This window comes from Coffea arabica, chromosome 4c, assembly GCF_036785885.1.
Source record: "Coffea arabica cultivar ET-39 chromosome 4c, Coffea Arabica ET-39 HiFi, whole genome shotgun sequence".
NCBI classification, from domain to species: Eukaryota; Viridiplantae; Streptophyta; class Magnoliopsida; order Gentianales; family Rubiaceae; genus Coffea; species Coffea arabica.
The window spans coordinates 9,660,689-9,680,755 of NC_092316.1; the positions used below are offsets into that span (position 1 = coordinate 9,660,689).

A 20,067-nucleotide genomic window follows, 5' to 3' on the forward strand; every position below is an offset into this window, starting at 1 on the left:
TACTGTTTGACACTAAAAAGATATTTAAAAGAGCTGTTGAATTTTATTCTGTGAAGTGGGGCAAGAAGCATGGTTGGCAAAAGAATGATAAGAATAGGATCGGAGCAAAATGCAAAAAAGAGAAATGCAACTGGTTTGCTTATGCTGCAAAAGAACCAGATTGCGATGCATTCGTGATAAGAACGATGGGGCCAGAACATCAATGTGGTAGAACTTTCTATCACAAACATGCAAATTCAGGTTTTTTGGCTAGGCATTACATGGAGTTTCTGCGGATGAATAGGAAAGTTATGGTTGGTGCATTTAAGGACAAGGTACATGAAGAACTAAACGTGAACATCACAAAAGATCAGGCTTGCAAGACCTTTGGAAAAGCCAAAATTCTGATCGAAGGAAAATATAAGTAGCAATACACAAGAATTTGGGACTATTGTGAGGAATTGTTGAGCTCAAATCCTGATTCGGCAGTGCATATGGAGACAGAGGTTGAAGAATTTAGCGGAAAAAAGAGATTCAAAAGACTATACATTGTTTTGAAGTCTTGAAAAAAAGCTTTAAAGAAGGTTGTCGGCCTATACTTGGCGTGGATAGGTGCCATCTAAGGGAACCACATCCGGGAGTACTTTTGACAGTTGTTGGGATAGATGCTAATGATTGCATCTATCCTGTTGCATATGCAGTGGTTGAGACCGAGAACAAGAGATCTTGGACATAGTTCATTGAATTCTTAAAGTTTGATCTCAAAATCCACGACAAAAAACAATGAACATTTATTAGTGATAGGCAAAAGGTATAATGATTAATTACAGAATTTTTTGTTGGAAAACTACTTTATAATGACTAATTAGTGAATTTTTTCATATTTTTATCTAATTGGGCTTGGATTCCGCCATCCAAGATATTCTTCTTGGAGTGGAGCATAGACACTGTGTTAGGCATTTACACAATAACTTTAAGAAGGTCCATCCTGGGGAAACACTTAAAAGTATGTTTTGGACTTGTGCAAGATCCGCGTATGTCAATAAATTTGAAGCTAAAATGGATGTGTTGAGGCAGTATGATGAGAAAGCACACAATTGGTTAGTGGACAACACATCACTATACCATTGGTCTAGATCACATTTTAGGACCACAGCGAAGTGTGATATTCTCTTAATAATTTGTGTGAGAGTTTTAATTCTGTTATATTAAAAGCAAGAGAAAAGCCCATCCTTGGTATGCTTGAAAACATTAGGATATACCTAATGGAAAGACTTAGGACAAAAAGGGAGTAAATGAGAAAAAGAAATGATATTATTTGTCCAAAAGTTAAAAAAAAAACTTGAAAAGGCAAAGGATAATACTAGATCAAATATAGATAGGTGGTCTGATGATGACAGGTTTGAGATGACACATATGTATAGGATCACGTTTGTTGTTGACTTAAAGGCGAAGACATGTACATGCAGAAAATGGGAACTCACTGGTTTACCGTTCTCTCATGTTATAGGCTGCATTGCTTTGACTGGAGTCGAGCTTGAAAGTCTAGTGCATTCATATTACTCAAGGGATGCATATTATGAGCCAGTTATGGGCCAATTAATGGACCTAATAACTAGAAAAGATCTAAAAAGGTTCCTATGTATGCACCTAAGAAACTAAAACTTCCCAGTAGACCTAAGAAGGCAAGGAGGAGAGAGCCGGATGAGCTACGAAGTGATTCCAAAGGGTGCATAAGACTGTCTAGAAAGGGTATTACATGTATGACTTGCTCTTTTTGTCATCAAAAGGGTAACACTAAAAGAAGATGTCAGCTTAGCATGGAAGGAGTGGATAGCAATGAAAGAATACCACTTGTGAAAGTAATAGGTGTGGAAAATGTAAGAAACTTGGACACAATGCAAGTACTTGTCCATTGAATGTCAAGGGAAAAGACGAAACTCACGTTGAAACTGGTATGACTGAACTCCTATTTTCTTTCATATTGCACTGTTTTAGTTAGCAGCTACTAATCTCGAATGTTGTTGCAGCTCCTTCTGTAATTGGAAATACTAGCTTACCACGTGATAATGAGACATTCCAAGACTCTGCTACATTGCAAGAATCAACAACATGTATTCTTTGCTTTTAAGTTTTTTTAGTACTCCTATTATTGTTGCTGGCTGTTGTTGCAGCTCCTTATTATTGGAGGTGTTGCAGCTATTTATTTTTTCACCTGTGTTGCAGTTTCTTATTTTTGTTTGTTTGGTCATTTTGATGAATATATCTGAAATTTGTCATGTTTTTATAATGCAAGTTGATCAAGTGCCTGAAGAAATTGATGTTCAACCTACTGCTCCAACTGAAAGCTCTCAGCGGCTGTGTAGGACCATGTGTTGTTTTTTTTTTTGTCATGCTTCGGGCTAGACCAAAAGAACTTGCACTTGCTGCTAAACACAAGCGTGGAGAAACAGGATGACTACTGTGAAAAGGAGAAAACAAAGGGTAACTTTTTGCAGCCACGAAACCGTATATAAATTATTAATTGTTATTTACTCTTGGAGGTTCTTACTACAAGTGAATTTGCAGTCTCATAGGATACTCGATAAGTCGGATGACCAGTGAAAATGAATGCAGCCAGAGAAGTTGATGATGAAGTTGTTTTTGACTGTTTTTGCGTTGCTAAAACTGTCCAGTGGCTGACATAGTTGCAAATGACTTTGTCTTTTGTCCTTTTTGGTAGTAACAAATGCAACTTGATGTATGAGGAACTTTATATCATGGGATTCACTTGTTTTTGTAATGAATCCTGGAACTTATTGTTTTTAGTTGCTAAGACTTCGAATCTAATGAATTCAATTCATTTGTTTTTGTAATGAATCTTGCAACTTAATATTTTTTGCTGCTAAGACTTTGAATCTAACGAATTCTGGATTTGGGAATTTTGTAATGATTCACAACTTCGATTCTAAGGGATTCACAATTTTGTAATGAATCATGGAATTTTATGTTAGTTGATAATTCTTTTTTACATATGACAGCGTTCTTAATGATCATACACAAGCAATCTTGATATAATGCAATTCTTCCACTCCAACCAACAATAACCAAATAACATATATACATCACCAAAAACTCACTTAATGAAGCTGCTCTCTTTCATATTCAACATTGAATTTGTAAACATACAACTGGGAACTCAAAACTATTACAAATCCAAGACAATCCATATCCAAAACTATTACATGAAACCTCGGGAATTACTTCATTCGAAGAGGGTAGCATTACATGATCCAAAATATATGAATCATAAACTTTCGTATGATCTCCAAAACTACTGCAACATCTTCAATTCTAACAAGCTACCCTTTGGCCTTTGAGTGCCCCCGAGTATAGCAACAACTAAAATGCAGCAACAAGTACAAGCCAAGAACAACATTTTCACTTTTGCCTTCAATTTGCTGATTTCAATCTTCAGTGCTACATTCTCCCTCTCGATACTTCTTAGCTCCCTCAAAATTGCAGCCAGCGTATTCTTCATTTTTTGGGGTATGGGTGGATCATACCACAAAAAAAATTTACAAGCAGCACATTTCTGCATTCACTACTATTTCATAGTCAAAATTCAAGCAATAATTCAACAAAACCTAACATTTAGCACATGCACAAAATTACCCCATAATTTTTGCAGCCATGAAATCTTCTCGATGGATTTGACTCCGTCCATGCTGTCACAATTCTGCATTGTTCAAGGCAGTGGCATCGTACGATTTTATCTCTATTGTAATATTCATAATTTCTTTCATAAATTAGGCTTTCTAATTTTGCACCATTCAATCCGACGCTCTTCAGGACTCGATCACTGCATCATGAGCTTGAGGATGCTTTGTCCCAATTCCTACTTGAATGCATTTCGCTGCAGTGATTTCATCTAGAGCCACTTTGGGAAATTTGGGACACCGAGCAGATCAGATCTCCCTTTTTACCAATAATCCTAGGATTACAATTGGACTCTCTTTTCGGTTTTTACTTCTTATCTTACAGCCCCATTAATGAAGTACCCGAAATACTCCTGTTTAAGTGCTCAATTAGAAGTTTGATTGAAATTACAAGGTGGGGCCGCCGCGGTGTTCCTCAATTGGAATCGATAAATAAGTATAGGGATTCAATTGGCCAAAAAAATTAAATAGGGACGAAATTGACAGTAAAAAAAGTTTAGCGACGAAATTGGCCATTTTCCCTAAAACATTCCGCTTTAATTATTTGGTTTATAGTAACTCCGACCCAACAAGGAATTCGATAAAGAAATTGAATTAATGGATCACTAGTTCAACCTAGTGGATTACTGGTTAAACCAATGGGTACTAATTTAATATTTATAAATAGAAAATAGTAATATTAATATACGTAAAATATCTAATAAAGTGCTTTTAGATACTAATTATTGCATTTAGAAAGATATATAATGAATATATAAATATTAATAAAAGATTTAATTTTATTTTATCATATTTTTACTTAAATAAATAATATGATCAAATAAAAAATAAAATTTTTGCAGCTCTTTTCAAAGAAGTAGTATTAATTTTTTGTTATTTTATTTTTGTTTAAAAACAAAATAATTTTCTAACTACTCAATATTATCAGTTTGAAAGTTAAAAGGATTAGTTGTACCATAAAAAAGTAAAAATGTTTATTTAAAAAATATTTAGTTATCAAACAAAAACTAAACAAGTAGCAAAGTTTTATGTACATTTAAATGAAAATTCAATATAGAAATCTAGTCAAACGTTACACACTTTCTTTCAAAAATAAAGGCCCACAATTATTTTTTTAAAAAAAAGGTCAACTAGAAAATCAGATGGGTTTCTGGTTGAACAAGCAGGTCAAATGGATTTGTCCAGGTCACTCCTTATCCGGTTAAGCTAGAGACTGAAACTAATACCTAATGCTCAGATCACTAGGCCGGGCTGCATTGAATAACTATGTTGTAAAAGAATTATGTCCACTGGACACCAAAAAATCCCCTTTTCATTAAAAGAAAAAAGGAGCTTAAAAATCAATATCATAAGTGAGACGATCATACATAGCTCATGAATGAAAAGAAGATTACTAAGAAGTGAGAACAAGAAGTGATGCCATTGTCACTGCCAAAAGAATTCTGGTACATGATACGAAAAAAGAATTAAAAATAAAGTTGGTATATACTAATAGTTACAACATTGTTAATTTGAGATAAAGTTGTTGAGAAGGTTTCGGTCTAATAGTCAAGGTTGAGATTTTAGAATTTAGAAATGTTGGGTTCAGATATTCTCTCTTCTTCTTACTTTTTTAATTCTGCTCGTCACTTGGTAAAAAAACTATCTTAAAATAGGTTTGAGATAAAATGTCTGCCTAAGTTATACTACATAACAGCTCCGTCTACTCTCCTATGTGCTAAACTGCCCCGTCAATAAGCTCCTGTTGGATTCCTTCAAAGAAAAGTAATTTGACTTGTAAACGCATTGTTTTGAGTAGTATGACAAAATTCCAATCTGGGTATCTAAACGAGTCTAAAGAAGTAAACAAACTGATTTGTTATCATGTGTTTGAATAAAGCTTGGTTTCTAGCTTTCCAAATATGGTATACCACCCCAACAAATACCAGTCTCCTTACTTGATCTGGAAAAGATTTCAATTTCCAATGGGCACTTAACCATTATATTTCATTTGTCTATGGTAGAATATCTCTATCAGACAAGCACATGTGTAACAATTTTTTTCACACTTTCCTTGAAACAAAACAGTCAAAGAACAAGTAATTCGTGGTCTCCAATTGGCCTTGACATAACTCACAAAGCTCACCTTCCAGTCTTACTCCCCAATTCTTCAATCTATCCTTAGTATTTAATTTCCTAAGACATAGCATCCAAACAATAAAAGCATATCTTCGCATTGCTCCTTTTCCCTAAACCAGCTTATAGCAGCTTATTGTGTTGTCAGGAAATCTCAACAAATGCATCCCTGCTTTTACATTGGGTACATTTGGACTGCATAATTTGTTTTGCTTAATTTAGTGTGCAAAATTTAATTTTAAATCTTTGTTTGGACACGTCATTTTTTGTAATTGGTGTCCACAAGCGGATGCTAAGTTATACCCACCAAATTAACTGACAAAAGTGGTGTTGGAGTTAGGGTGCACGTGGTAGAGGTACCCACCTTGTTTTATTCAATTCTCACCTAACAGCTTTATTACCTCCGTACTGACACGGCAACTTTTTGCCTAAAATCTATCCGTTGTTGTGAATAGCGTAGAGGAAAAAGAGAACAATCCATTAAGCGTTGGATTCTATGAGCTTCCGTTTGCTGCTTGAGAGATATACTCCAGCCACCACTGCAATTCGTACACCCCTTCGACCAAGAAAAAGGTTTCGTCCAAAACGACATCTGCTATCCGTGCTTTCTATTGCCTGTTGATGTCAATTAGAGTGCCGCAAAAGCCACCAGTGGAGGCACAAATAGACAGCCAGGTCTGGGGTAATTAACTTGCAAGTGCCAAGCTGAATACCAGAATTCTATCCGAGTTCACTTCGAAAAAGAGCTTGAGCTTTCTAACTGGAGCTTATTTAGAGGAAATTCACAGCTGTCATCTGAAACAATTTTGCAACAAATTTGAGAACCAGGTTAGTTGCGGGTCTTTTTTCTTGCAAGTTTTTTCATGCATTTGCCCAATGTATGAGTCAGCCCTAATTCGAAATCATATAGTTAAATTTTACGCAATCCGAAATTTTGGGTTGCCGCCCACGTAATTGCCTTCAGAATTGGGCGTAATTGCTGCGTATAGACACCTATAGGCACAGAATTTGTGGGTTAGGATGAAATTGCATGTTTATTTGTAAATCGAGTTAAGCCAGCATTAGCATTTGCCCGAAAGTGAATAATGCCTGCTGAACTGAATTGGACTGATTCTTAGACTAATCTTGATTGTCGCAGATCTTTTATTTTTTGACAGTATAGATTTCATCAAAATCCCATAAACGGAATTTGAATGTTGCTGAAGTATAGCTGCTATTTGAAAAAGATAACAGAATTTCTGTTGTTTTGAAATATGATGAAGTAGGCTTAACTTGTTTATATGCTGAAGTTTATAAATATCTAAGTATGCTGAAATATGATTCAAACCTGTTATTTCCCTCTCCGGTGAAGTATAAATAGATGCCTGCTATTGCTTGAAAAAGATATACAAGTCTAAGTCCATTAACTGTTCCCTCTCCGGTGATGTAATATATTCTGTATGTTGAAGGAAAAATACAAACTTTTTTCTAGATGTGGGATTCAAAATCAATTTCCTAGAGCTACGTTTGATACCTTATGCTTGGGTTGCCTGGTTATTGTGCAGCTTCGCAGTTGTGGATTTGCCTTAACAGTCTGACTAGATAATTACGGATTGAGAGAGAGAGAAGCACTTGCACCATTTTACTAGGGAAACCAGCTGAAAAGTATCCTGCTATTTTAGGAAATTAGGAGTGAGCTCTCAATGACCAAAAGTCTATGTAGTAATGCTGTTTTAGAGTTAATTTTTGAAGAATTGGGTAATAAACAAAAACAAAAACAAATAAATGCTGGCTATTTTTATAGAGAAAGACCATAGACAAGTTCCCCAGACGGTCATCCATTTCACTCCCCCATCCGGTAATGAAGATTGAGAATAGAAGATAACTTGGAACCTTCCTGTTTTAAACTACTTCATTCGAGTGTGTGATACTCATGAGCTCAACAAGCTCAGGCTATCATTGTCCGGTCCACCAACTCCCACCCGTGCATTCGAGGCTTCTTCCATCCACTCATTCACAGCCTTAAACGACTACATCGAATCCCTAGTTAACTACTTCAAGGTAAGTCAATCCAAAATTCATCTACTATGCAAAAACAAGATTTGGTTTGCATTTTCATGCTGCTGTCTTCAACTTTTGGCCCTGTGTAGGCACATTCATACATCCATTTAATATCATTTTTCGGTGTACTTGTTGAATTTGGCTAATCATTCTCCAACTAAACCTGTTGTCTCCATTCAATTTTTGTGTTAGCAGCTGCCATTCACTTGATAGTTTGAGGTATGCTTGGGTTCAAATTAGCACCTTGATAGCTGATTCGTTCCCCTCTGCCCTTATGAATTGTCCAACAATTATATATGCCATTATTTGTTAAGTGCTACAATCACTTGGGACATTTATTGCCCTACAACCAATACTTCGGCATTTTGTTGCCTTCGGTTATATCACTTGAAGTAGTGCATATGCCCAAGTTAAACATATTTTGTTGAGTTCGGCCTGATTACTTGAAGTCTTGTTGTTATGATGAGTTATGCATTTTGTTTACCTCGGCCAGATTACTCGAATTTAGCTGTAGGTCTAAGTTTAGCTTTTTGTTGGATTCGACCAGAATACTAGAAATACTTATATATAATTTTGGAAAACCTATGAATTTTGTGGAATAAAACACACGGACCTCTCTTTTGGTATGTTTTCCAGTTGTTGCATTTGTTCCGATTAGGACTGCATGTCGTTGTTGTTAATTAAAAGGGGAAATTTTCCAGAAATTAGGACAATACTTATACAAGTTCTTCCAAATATAAAATCTACTTCACTTGCCACTACTGCAATGTTATTGCAAAAAAATAGCTAAGTTTTGAGTCACAAATATATATTAGTCTATAATCTATAATTGTTGGACTGTTTAATTTTCGTTATGCACTACTAAGAACTGATATGCACTTCATTTGGTCTTTAATCTGTAGATGCCTCGTGACCACACCACCGCAAAAGCTCATTGGGATGAAAACATGGAGATGCACTTCTGTATGACATACGTTGAGTAGAAAAAAAGTGGAGAGTAGAATCCAAACATCTCCACCGAGGCAAATTGGATGAAACTGGCTGCCCACCTTAATTTCGCCTGGGGAAAGCAATATGGGTGGATTGTCTACCAGTTGAAGCACATGCGTTTGAAGAGGATTTGGCGTGCATTTACCAAATTAAAAGGTTTGCAACTCTCAGTCGAAACTGGAATTAGGTGGGACGACAATAAGAGATGTTTCTTGGCTGATGAATCTTAGTGGGCCAATCTGCAAATGATAATCTACCATCCAAACAAAAAATATTTTGACAACAGAACTTGTTTTCAATTTTTTCCTTGTATGCTTAATTCATAACTGCCGGGCTGACTTATGACTTGTTACTTTACTTGCAATGGAATAATTTTAAAATGCGATTAGTGCTTCGCTGCTATGGTAGAATAGGATGAATAGGTACTCGTGTGCTAAATAATTGTATGTCTTGGCTTTATTATACGTTTCTGTATGAGGCTTGAAGGATTATTTTTTGTAATTTGACAGGAGAATAAAGACAACAACCAGTTTAGATACCACCAGTGCGTCGACAAATATTCGATACTACCCGAGGTCTTCGAAGGAGAAACTGCCACTGAAGGCCAGACAACTTCAACCTTTGCATCTCTATCTTCGAGTGGGCCTCGACAGATTCCGGCTACTCATTTCGGAGGGCAATCAAGTTCGCATTTTAGTGAGGAATTGCTCACTGGTGACCCAGATGTCGCATGCTACGATTGCGCTCCTAAAGTTGGAAGAAAGAGAGGATTGGCCAGCGTAGGGGCTACGACCTCAGATATCGGATCTTGCCAGAGTAAGTCGAGCAGAAGTTCCGACAATCCATTTGTTGAGTGTGACAACTCGTTCAACAACCTAACCTCAGCGAAACTGTAAATTAAGGATCGTCGCTCCAACGACTCTGAGAAATATGATGTTACAATGGCAAATCAAGTTGTCGAGTCCTTCGAAAGCCTGTCCAAAGGGAGCAAAGTCACGGCTCTTTTACAATTTCAGGATAAAAAATGGCGAAAGACTTTCCTGACTATGGCTCGCGATCTTCAGAAGTACTAGATTAACTCTCTGGATGTTCCCCCACAAAAGGGGTCAGATCAAGAGTAGTTCATATTTGAAATGATTTCTGTGAAGTGAGCATGTGGATTTTATCTATTAACTCTCCGGAATTTTAATAGTTCCTATTAACTATCTGCATTTTTTCTTTTCAGTACTGGATTAATTGCTACTTAAAATTTCCAAGGCTTGAATGAATTACTTGCAATTGTAGTGCATACTACTGGCTTGTGGTATTTGTTGTGCTTTCTTCGTCAGAGTAAGCACCTTTGTTTGGTCCAACAGTGGTGTATTTCTATTCATATATTATTTCCGTGGTCCAACATTGGTGCTTGGCTGTTGGTACATTATAAAGGTGGTTTTCCAGTGGTGAATTTCTGTTGTTATACCTATCTTATGGTGCAATTGCTTGGTCCATAAAATAGGAATGATCTTCGGCACTTGCTTGTGGTTGGCTGCTATGTTATATTATAGCCTGAACTTATCGCTTTGCATGGACAGCAAGAGGTCAGGGTGCCTTATATGTATGAACCACGGAAACTAGAGCTACAGGATATATACCAAACGTTTATGTAAGTGCCTTATATTAGTGTCTTATTACAGCTTTATTAATGCCTTTATAAGTGCCTTATTAGTGCTTATCTATGAACCACAGAAACTATATTAGTGCCTTACATGTATACCAAATGTTTTCGTCCTCCTTTGAACTGCAGCTTTCTAATGTTGCGCCTGGGGACATAGACAGGAAACTAGATGTGTTGGCTAGAAAAATGTGACATGCACTTCCCTTGTAGAAGTAAAGCGGATGCGCAATTCTCGAATCCCTAAAAAATGAATGCGTAGTAACTGACTAATAGAAAGATCCACTGTACTCACCATTTCTACTTCAAATGGCAAACAACAACAGAAGGCTGCAGAGAAGTAATTATTAAAAGTAATTTTTTGAAAACCAATGGAATTTTTTTAAATTGTATGCTTATATATTAAATTATGGTAACTGTATGCTTATATTTTAAATTGTTCCAATATGAACTTTTTAATTAAAGAACTGCTTATATGTACAATTTAAATATGTTTTTCATAAGTACAAGTAGTTTTTATTTTTTGGTCTTCAGCCAGAATGATGCATCTGGTGTTTCTTTAGCAACCGCTCAGGTTTTGAAAAGTTTAACATAAGGATTGAAGGGGCAACATAAACCTTTTACTTTAACCCTTTCAGTCTACAAAAAAGAAATTGAGAATTTATTATGGATGAATACACACACGGGATGTCAAATAGTTATACTCACCAAAGTGCCAAGCATTTGTCCTATAGTACTGCAAATGGAACATGGGGTGAGCAGCTTGCTGTCCTTGGTATAAGTTAGAATCTATCCTAATATTATATTAAGAAATTGGACAAGTACTTTGTCTATAGTTTCAGATTTTCCTACTATGTGATCTCATATAAGATTTTCGTTATGGCTACTAGTGTGTGTGGGGACTGCTTTGTGATATGAAGGGACTCCACATACTCTTTTCACTATTGACGTCTACATCCATCTTGCTTTCTCATATGCATTTTTGCAGACTACACATATTCGTAGAGGCAATTGTTGGACAGACGAACTAACAAGCGTTCAATAATTTTTGCCACAGTTAGACATACCAGCAAATGCTTTTATAAGCATTCACCGGCAATATAAACCAAGCGCTCCTACCTTCATCCTCAAAATTTCTAAAGAATCGCTCCCCACAGCCTATAACTTGCTGCTACTTTTTCATGCACTTCATATAGTACTTCCTATTCCGTGCGTAATTTCAACATGTATGGAGATGCAGCCAGTTCATCCTCAAATGAAGACAATCTTCTATTTGCAGCCGGTGCAGCCCTGTTGTTTGGTCCAAATGCAAAATCATTCGGAGGTCCTATCCAGAAGGTTCCATGCAGGACATCAGCTTTAACTGGCAAACAATGGATTGAAGAACTGATGTTAGGGCACCACACCCGAATTATGGATGCAACAAGGTTAAGTATAGATTCATTTATGAGATTGTGCAACATATTGTCGGATTGTGGATTTGTTCCCTAACATCATCAAAAAAGGGTGACGATAGAGGAGACACTTGCGATGACTTTAGTTATGATGAGTCACAATATGCGCATGCGTATGATTGCGGACCGATTCAACCACTCGCAGGAAACAGTGCATCGGAATATTCACGAAGTTATCAAGGGTCTATATACATTTGTGTAATTCATCATCACTCCAAGGCACCAGGATGTAGTCTATCCAAAAATTCTGAATGATACCAGATTTTATCCATGGTTTGAGGTATGCTTGGCTAAACCTTAACATGGATGCATGGTGCATGGAATTTATGCCCCAAGTAGTTCATTGAATCCCTATATACACATATTCGCTATAGCTGAAAATCCAATGGATTTTATGTACTCAAATTATTATTCCCATGATGTATAGTCAGATGTTAAAAAGCTCAAATTAAGACCCCTCATGTGCTACCAAATATTAGTGTACTAGCTACAGGATGTCTAAGACAACTATTACCAGTCCAATGATTAATGAACTATTTTAGCAAAGTCATATGCTTCACGCTTTACATTTCATCATCTTGTTTGTTCACACGGCAGTAGTACAAGGTTGAAGAAGATTGTGAATAGAATCTCTTCACTTTTACTCTTTCTAATTTTTTTAAGCATATTTTGTTTGTAGGAAAAAACTAATAATAGTAATTTTGTGGGTAATTGCCTTAATTCATTAAATTCGAAATAGTGAAGAGAATATTTTGTTTTTTGTAAATGACACAGTTGGGGCCATTGACGGGACACATAAACCCACTTCTGTCCCGAGTGGACATCAGGTGGCATACACAAATAGACACGGAGTGCAGTTACAAAATGTGTTGGCTGTATGTGATCATGATATGATGTTTGTATACGTGTATGTAGGTTAGGAGGAAAGTACCCATAATGCTCGTGTTTTGGATGGGGCTCTAACGGGCTCAAATCATTTCCCAATGCCCCCCAGGTATGCAAGTTAGACCATTGTTTTTTCTATTTAGCATTAATTTCACACTACTAATTGCGCAAACATTGAAAATACGTTTGGTATAGGCAAATACTACTTGATTAATTCCGCGTATCGAAACTTACCCGATTTCTTACCACCCTATAGAGGACGCCAAGCGGATGTTAGTGGTCGTAGAAGGGGGAGATTTGCCATAGCTAAGGAACTTTTTAATTACAGACATTCTATTCTACGCAATGTCATAGAGCGAACATTTGGTGTCCTTAAGAGAAGATTTGCTATCTTACGGGGCGCCATACCCCACTATATGATGACTACTCAGATAAACGTTATTATTGCTTGTTGTGCTGTACACAATTTCATTAGAGATCAACAGCCGAATGACTATTACTTCGCCAACCACGATATAGAAGATCCAGACACAAATGGTGCAATTCCTCCCTATTCGGAGATACAACCACTACATTCCCCTCCCGAAGTGATTAACCAATGGATTGGCATGAGAGATGCAATGGCCAATCATATGTTAAATATCTATAGAAATACACGCCATCGTTAATTCAGATATGGGTGGATTTATATTAATCTTTTTTTTAGATGCTAAGTTTAAAAAAAAAAACCCCTTTTTAGTATTGCCGGTTTATGATAATTTTTGAAAAAGGGTTATGCTGTGCCTAAGTATTATGCATATTTAGTATTGTTTGATTCCCTTTTATGCTTCCGTTTGAGTTGTTTTACACCTGCTTATATAGATATAACCTCTTGTAAGCACTCGGTAGGTGTGGTTTCAAACCTGTATTTTCATCATGCAAATCGAGGCACCAACCAAAAAACATGCGCATGCTTGTTTAATTAACCACCATGCTGCTTTAGTATATGTTCCATGTTTAGTGCGCAAATCAAAAATTCAAATCGGACGCCTAACTAATTTTCAAACTAAAGGGACCACTCGTTTGACCAGGTAAGCAAATTGGGGCATGGAGTACTTCAAGGAAAATGGGTCCCGCATGTCTCCATAGAAGTTACCATCCAGCACTTGCACCTTTCTGCCAACTTCGTCTATCATAAATGAAGTCATTTTACAACAATAAATGAGTCCCTTATGTTCCAATTAGGGGTGGGCACGGGTCGGGTACCCGCCCCGAACGACAATTGGTTGACCCGACCCTAACATGTCGGGTCACTAATTTTTTGATCCTAATCCGCTCCGATTATCATCGGGTATCCGATTTCGGATACCCGAAAAATAGGGGCGGATACCCGAAAAATAGGGGCGGGTCATAGGGTACCCGCCCCTATCCAAAAAAAACTCACTTGGACATCTTTTTTTTTTTTTAGACTCCAACTTAAATTCATTACTAAATCATCAGTTACAAATGTATTCGATATTCCTTTGCATCAGCAACCAATCAGAGTAAGAAAAGCACAACAAAAGCAATAAAAGGAATTGAGCAAGACAACAAGAGCAAATGAAGAGCACACAAATTAATTTACACTAAAAAGGAGAAAAAAATTCACAATGCCCACGGAATCACAATGCCCACGGATAATACAATCACAATCCAAAGTCTAAATACCTCACGGAATCAACCCTTAGCAATATGAAATTAGGAGAAAACTTGATACCTCACATTGCCCAAATCTGAATCAATATTATACAAGATGCCTAAATACAAACTACAAAGCATCAAAATGCGATGCTAAAAATAGATAAGGTCGATAATGTCTGGGTAGTGGGCACATCTTTGGTTTTCTTAGTTTAGACATTCGGTAATCTGTCATTCTGCCTACAACCTTGTTTTAGGTTGAATTTTCTAATTTTTTTTCCCTAAAGAGATGTCTAATTATTAGTTGCTCCAATATTTGCTCAATCGGCATTCTCAAAAAAAAAAAAAAAACCTGCAAATGAAGCCTGAAGGTCGGCGTTGGCTTGAGAAATCGAAATCGAAAGTCCCTGTTGAATCGTCTGCTTGAGGCTTGAGGCTTGCAGGCTTGAGTTCAACTTGACAAAATTGAAGAGATAGAGAAATTAAAGGAGATGTCGATTGGCGGCTGAAGGTTGAAGAGATGGAGAAGGAGAAGGAGAAAATGAACTGAGGGAGAGGAAGTGTCGGCTGTAATCTGAAGACCAATGGATTGATTTAGGTTAGGGTTAATAGTAATTTAAAATATTATACAATCACCCCTATATTTTTAATATTTATATATTATACCCCCGGGTCGGGTACCCGCGGGTTTTTACTTTTACTATCCGTATCCGAATCCGAATAGTTAGGGTACCCGACCCTATCTGATCCGCTAACAGAAATCGGATCGGATATCCTATTTTACGGTGCGGGTCGGGTCGGGTTTTTCGGGTTTTCGGGTTTTCGGATTTTTTTCCCCACCCCTAGTTCCAATAAACCAAATCATGCAAGTCAAAAATCTGAGGTAAATTATGAAAATTTGGCCAATCCAAACGTATCCATTGTCTCTTCCTAATGGTCCATCAATCCAGTAGATCTCATCTTTTGCCTCCATGCAGGGTGGAAAAATTTCAGGTCTAGCAGCTTTAAGGCTTTCGAGCTTCTTAGCCATCCTTCTCCCTTGTGGCAAGCTTGAAAAGTTAAGAAGTAAGAGATAACTTTTTTTTCGATAAATAATATAATGTGACACATATTTTGGTTACCGATCATAAATGTACTCACCATTCCAAAAGCTATTAGAGTAGGATAATAACAAATTGCGTAAATTACTTTAATCCTCCTGTGGTTTCATCCATTGCCACATAATTCCTTAATGTTTTAAATTCACCCCTATAGTTTCATGTAAATTGAAAATTTAACGAAAAATAACTCATGTAATGTCGTTATTTGAAATACTATTAGTGCATTTACATAAATGTTAAATCAAATGATGACTTAATCATTTTGTACAAAATCATATGGATATTAAGTGGATAAATGCAAAATTCTAGGTGGGGGGTTAAGTTAATATTATGATTTCATCACACGCACTTTTAAAGCACTATGATTTAATCGTCGTAACTAATTATGCATTCCATCCATTTTTCACTTCACATAAAACTACAAAGGGTAATGTGGCTATTTTGAAATCTCAAGGAGATCATATAATATTATGCAAAACCTTAGGAGGGTTACATATAATTGAACTTAAGAAATTTTATTCCTCTCTCAACCCATTTCATCCCAATGGAGGCTTGAATATTTGTTCCGCCCACATGGTTAATAATTGCAATTCAAATTAGGGCATCATCCAATTGAAGATGATCTTGGACGTTCATATAAGAATTGTTTTAAGAAAAAATCAAGAAAATGAATTTTAGTGGTTTAGTTTTGTTATCTCTTAAAAACTCTTTTATTCTAAATCTGTATTTGCCTGTTCGAAAGTCTCTTCTCAGCTTTGTCTGGCCTCGTCATTAACGGATACCTAGTTATGCGCTTTTATTGATTAAACTAGTTTTGTACCCGTTCGTTGAACGGGAATCGTCGAAAAAAAATAAACTATTTAGTCAATTTTATAAAAATGTCGATATAAAATACAAATTTAATGCATAATCTATTATAACTTGTCTTAAGTATATTACTATGTGCGCATTGTAATATAAATTATTCTTATAATATAAATTTGAACATCTAATTCAGTGAATAATAATTCAAAAATGGAAAAAATAACATTCAACAATACCATAACATTCAAAAACTTGAAAATAAATAAAAAGTGTAGTAAATAGTATCAAATAATATACTACTCTTCAGAAACTTGTTTTTATTTTTCTTCTATTTGAACATTCTCCTCGATTTGTCCGTGCAACTCAGCATTTATTGATTTTCCATTATCACTACATGATAGCAAAGCAGGATAACTAAGTATAAAAAATTAAATGATTTATCGCATTCAAAATTGTATATAACAATACGTAAAGATTATAATTTAAGAAAGTAAAATAGTATATTAAATCTACCTTGTCATGCAAATCTTTTTATGAGGATTACCTTCCTCTGTGGTTTTTGTTAAACCCTCTGATGAATGATTCATATGAAGTGTATTGAAATGTTGTCCATTAGAATCATCTGTTGTACTAATTGGGATCTGAGAAGAAGATGTTTCAGGTTGTTATTGGTTGTCGATTCCACCAATCTGATAATGATTTATCAAAATTAAAGGCAAAAATATTATGTGAGATATAATATGTGAAACATAAGAGAAATTTATTGTACATTACCTGTGAAAGCATGAAATGCGTTTCCCTCCCGAAATCACAGTGGAACCATCTAGTTACTATAAATCTATTACTACCTTATTCTAGATTGTAATTGTTCAACTTGATTTGGAACACAAAAGGTTTTCACGTGATCTTATTTATAATTGATGACATGATTTCATTGCTAAATCCTTCCTGGAAACGAAAAGCATAATAGATTTTTTTGTTAGAATATTCAACGGCTGAGATAAGTGTCGGATTGTCTACTATTATTAAAAATATTTTAAAAAATTAGATATAAGTTTACCTTATTAAATTCTTCAAGAACAAAAGAAGTTTGTGTTCTATTATTCTTTCAGCCTCTTGATCAAATATAACAAACTAAGCACTGTTGGTTACATCACTTGCCAAGACTTTTAACATATACCTGTATAAATACACATATTCTAAAAGTTATGCTTATGTAGATATTGTAGCAATTAAAATGATAAAAAGGTTAACACCTACGACATACCTGGCCTCGTCATTAACGGATACCTGGTTGTGCGCTTTTATTGATTAAATTTAGACTAAATGTCAATGTATACACTATCACGATTAGATAGAGGACAAATGAGTAAAATTTGAATTTCACACGTGTCATATGTCTAACAGTGATAGTATATACACTGACAGTGTATATAAGATTAATCCTTAAGTTTATTGACATAAGGTTTGACTTGGGTCTATTTGCTACTCTTCCTTATGAATATTTCTTGCCTTCTTTTTTTTTTTCAGTTGTATAATTTTCATTTTCGTTTGAGCCGTAGAATAAGGAGGGTGCAAGGGAGTAACTCGATGTTTGTCTCGTGAAAAACTCAACTCAAACTTGATGACTCAGCTCGGTTTCATCTAGTTTGAGTACAAATCGTATCAAGTTTTGACTTTAAGATTAACAATTTTGATCTATCTTTGGATCATATTTTTCCAATTTCAGAATATATGATGAGAAATAAAAAAGCTCTTTAGAAGATTAACCCGGACAATACAAAATTTTAGACTGTTGTCAAATACTTTGCCTTTCTGCAATCAGGAAATTAAACTCCACCAAATTCAGTGTGCCGAATCAATTTGGCTTCATGGACTTAGTTGTCTATAACACAACATAGCCCCATACCCGACTGCTTGAGCACAGAGCCTGGTGTAAAAGATGTTGGATGACATCATTCCTAAAATATAATTTCATGGGTCATTAACTTTTTTTTATCTTGGTTAATTTTTTTATTAAATAAAAGTATCATTAATAAACTTTTCTTTTTGGGTCTGTAATTTTAGGTGGATGGTGATGTTGGTACACTTGGTCCACCAAGTATTGAAGGCCGAGATAATATATTGAAGTATGATGAGAAAGATGAGCTCGTGCAGCTGATAAGAAGCCTGCAGCTTGGCTTGGGAAAACTCAATTCTGTTGAAAAGCCAAATAACGCAATCAATTAGCTATGATAATATTTGTATAATCTACTCTAGTCTAACATAGGGAGAGGAGGAGCCTAACCGACGGAATCCCGTCAGAGGAAGTTACTTGAAAGTGATAGCCACAATTAAGTTGCAAGTATATGGTGGGAGGGAAGAATTGAACCCTTGACTTATGACCAATAACCCAAGAGGCTGTTGGCTTCTGATGCAGATACAAGTTCAATATATCTCTTTTCTAATAAACAACTGCTGCAGATACAAGTTCATCCTACTGATGCTATCTCTCTATTCAATGATTTTCCAGCACCGTTGGAAAGTAGCACTCCTATGAGCTCTTTTCTCTGAATTTCCCTCTTTGATTCACGAATGTCACCTCATAATCAGGATTTCGATTTACATTTCATAAAGATAAAAGGCAAGTAGTCTTTATAAGCAATTTAATTCATTTTGCTTCTTTTCTTTTAAAATGATTCAAAATTTTGAGAGCACAACTAAAATAGGTATAGTGAGTTCATTCAAACTAGGGCTACAAGCCGACTCGCAAGCAATCAATTGAAAGCTGGATTTGAGCTCAAGCTTGATTTGGCAAGCTGTTAAGTCGAACCCAAACATAGACATACTCGACTCATGGGCTCATTGAGTTGGCTCGATTCTACTTGTACTTTTTGGTTAATTCTATTTATGCTTGATAAATCTTTATTAGTAATGAAATTACATTTACGTACGTCTCTCCCGTATTTTTACTACATAGTAAGAGGAAAGATCCAATACAGGGCAACGTCACCATGTTGTAGCTAACCTTGTATGCACGTTCTGGTCAGTGCTAATTTCGAAATTTTCAGTGTTTTGTTGTCTAATGTTGAGACCTTTTTTTTCTAATGATGCTTTTTGCGTTTTTCTTGGGGCTGTAATCAAACTCATTTTGTTGTTTTCTTGTTTCATTTCTTTTGGGTCTTGTTGTTTGATTGGCTGTTAGTTTGGAATATGTATCTTGTGCAAAGGCATTGCTCAAAGGAGAAACTGGTTCGAAGGTGGACGTCAATTGTGGAAAACGGTGGTCTTTGTATGATGCTGCAAGAATATTATCTCCCAAGTTCATTGAGCTGTTTCTTGAATTTGGAGGAAGAATAACCCCCTGATTATAAGTTAGACCTTGCCCTTGATGCACCCAGGTTAAGTTTTATTATGTAATTATTTTCTTCCTCTTTTCTTTCTCTCTTTCCTTTTCCTTATTTTGCTTTTTGAGTCCTTCTTGCTTGACTTTTCTGAGTGATTCTTCTTGCAGAAGGAGGATTTCTTGGAAGAAGGATTTCTTGGCCTGGCTTTCAACAGAAAACTAAGGAAAAGTCACAATTGCTCGTTCAAAATGGTTATCCATTTGGATTGCTATTTTGTGAAGTTCTAAAAAAGGAAAGGGAAAAAAAAATCCTACTGTAACGATTTGATATATATATATATATAAAATAAAATAGTGAATGAAAAACAAG

At 35.8% G+C, this 20,067-nt stretch overlaps 2 long non-coding RNA genes across 2 annotated transcripts; both read left to right on the forward strand.

The window, feature by feature from the left end:
• The first annotated feature begins 1,937 nt into the window (after nt 1-1,937).
• Nucleotides 1,938-2,832, forward strand: LOC140004909 (uncharacterized). The gene is made up of 2 exons (XR_011812721.1): nt 1,938-2,463; nt 2,548-2,832. It is a non-coding gene; the product is annotated as an uncharacterized lncRNA (long non-coding RNA).
• A 3,313-nt stretch (nt 2,833-6,145) lies between these two features.
• Nucleotides 6,146-10,033, forward strand: LOC140004910 (uncharacterized). Its single transcript, XR_011812722.1, has 3 exons — nt 6,146-7,832; nt 8,735-8,978; nt 9,332-10,033. It is a non-coding gene; the product is annotated as an uncharacterized lncRNA (long non-coding RNA).
• Nucleotides 10,034-20,067: the final 10,034 nt, after the last annotated feature.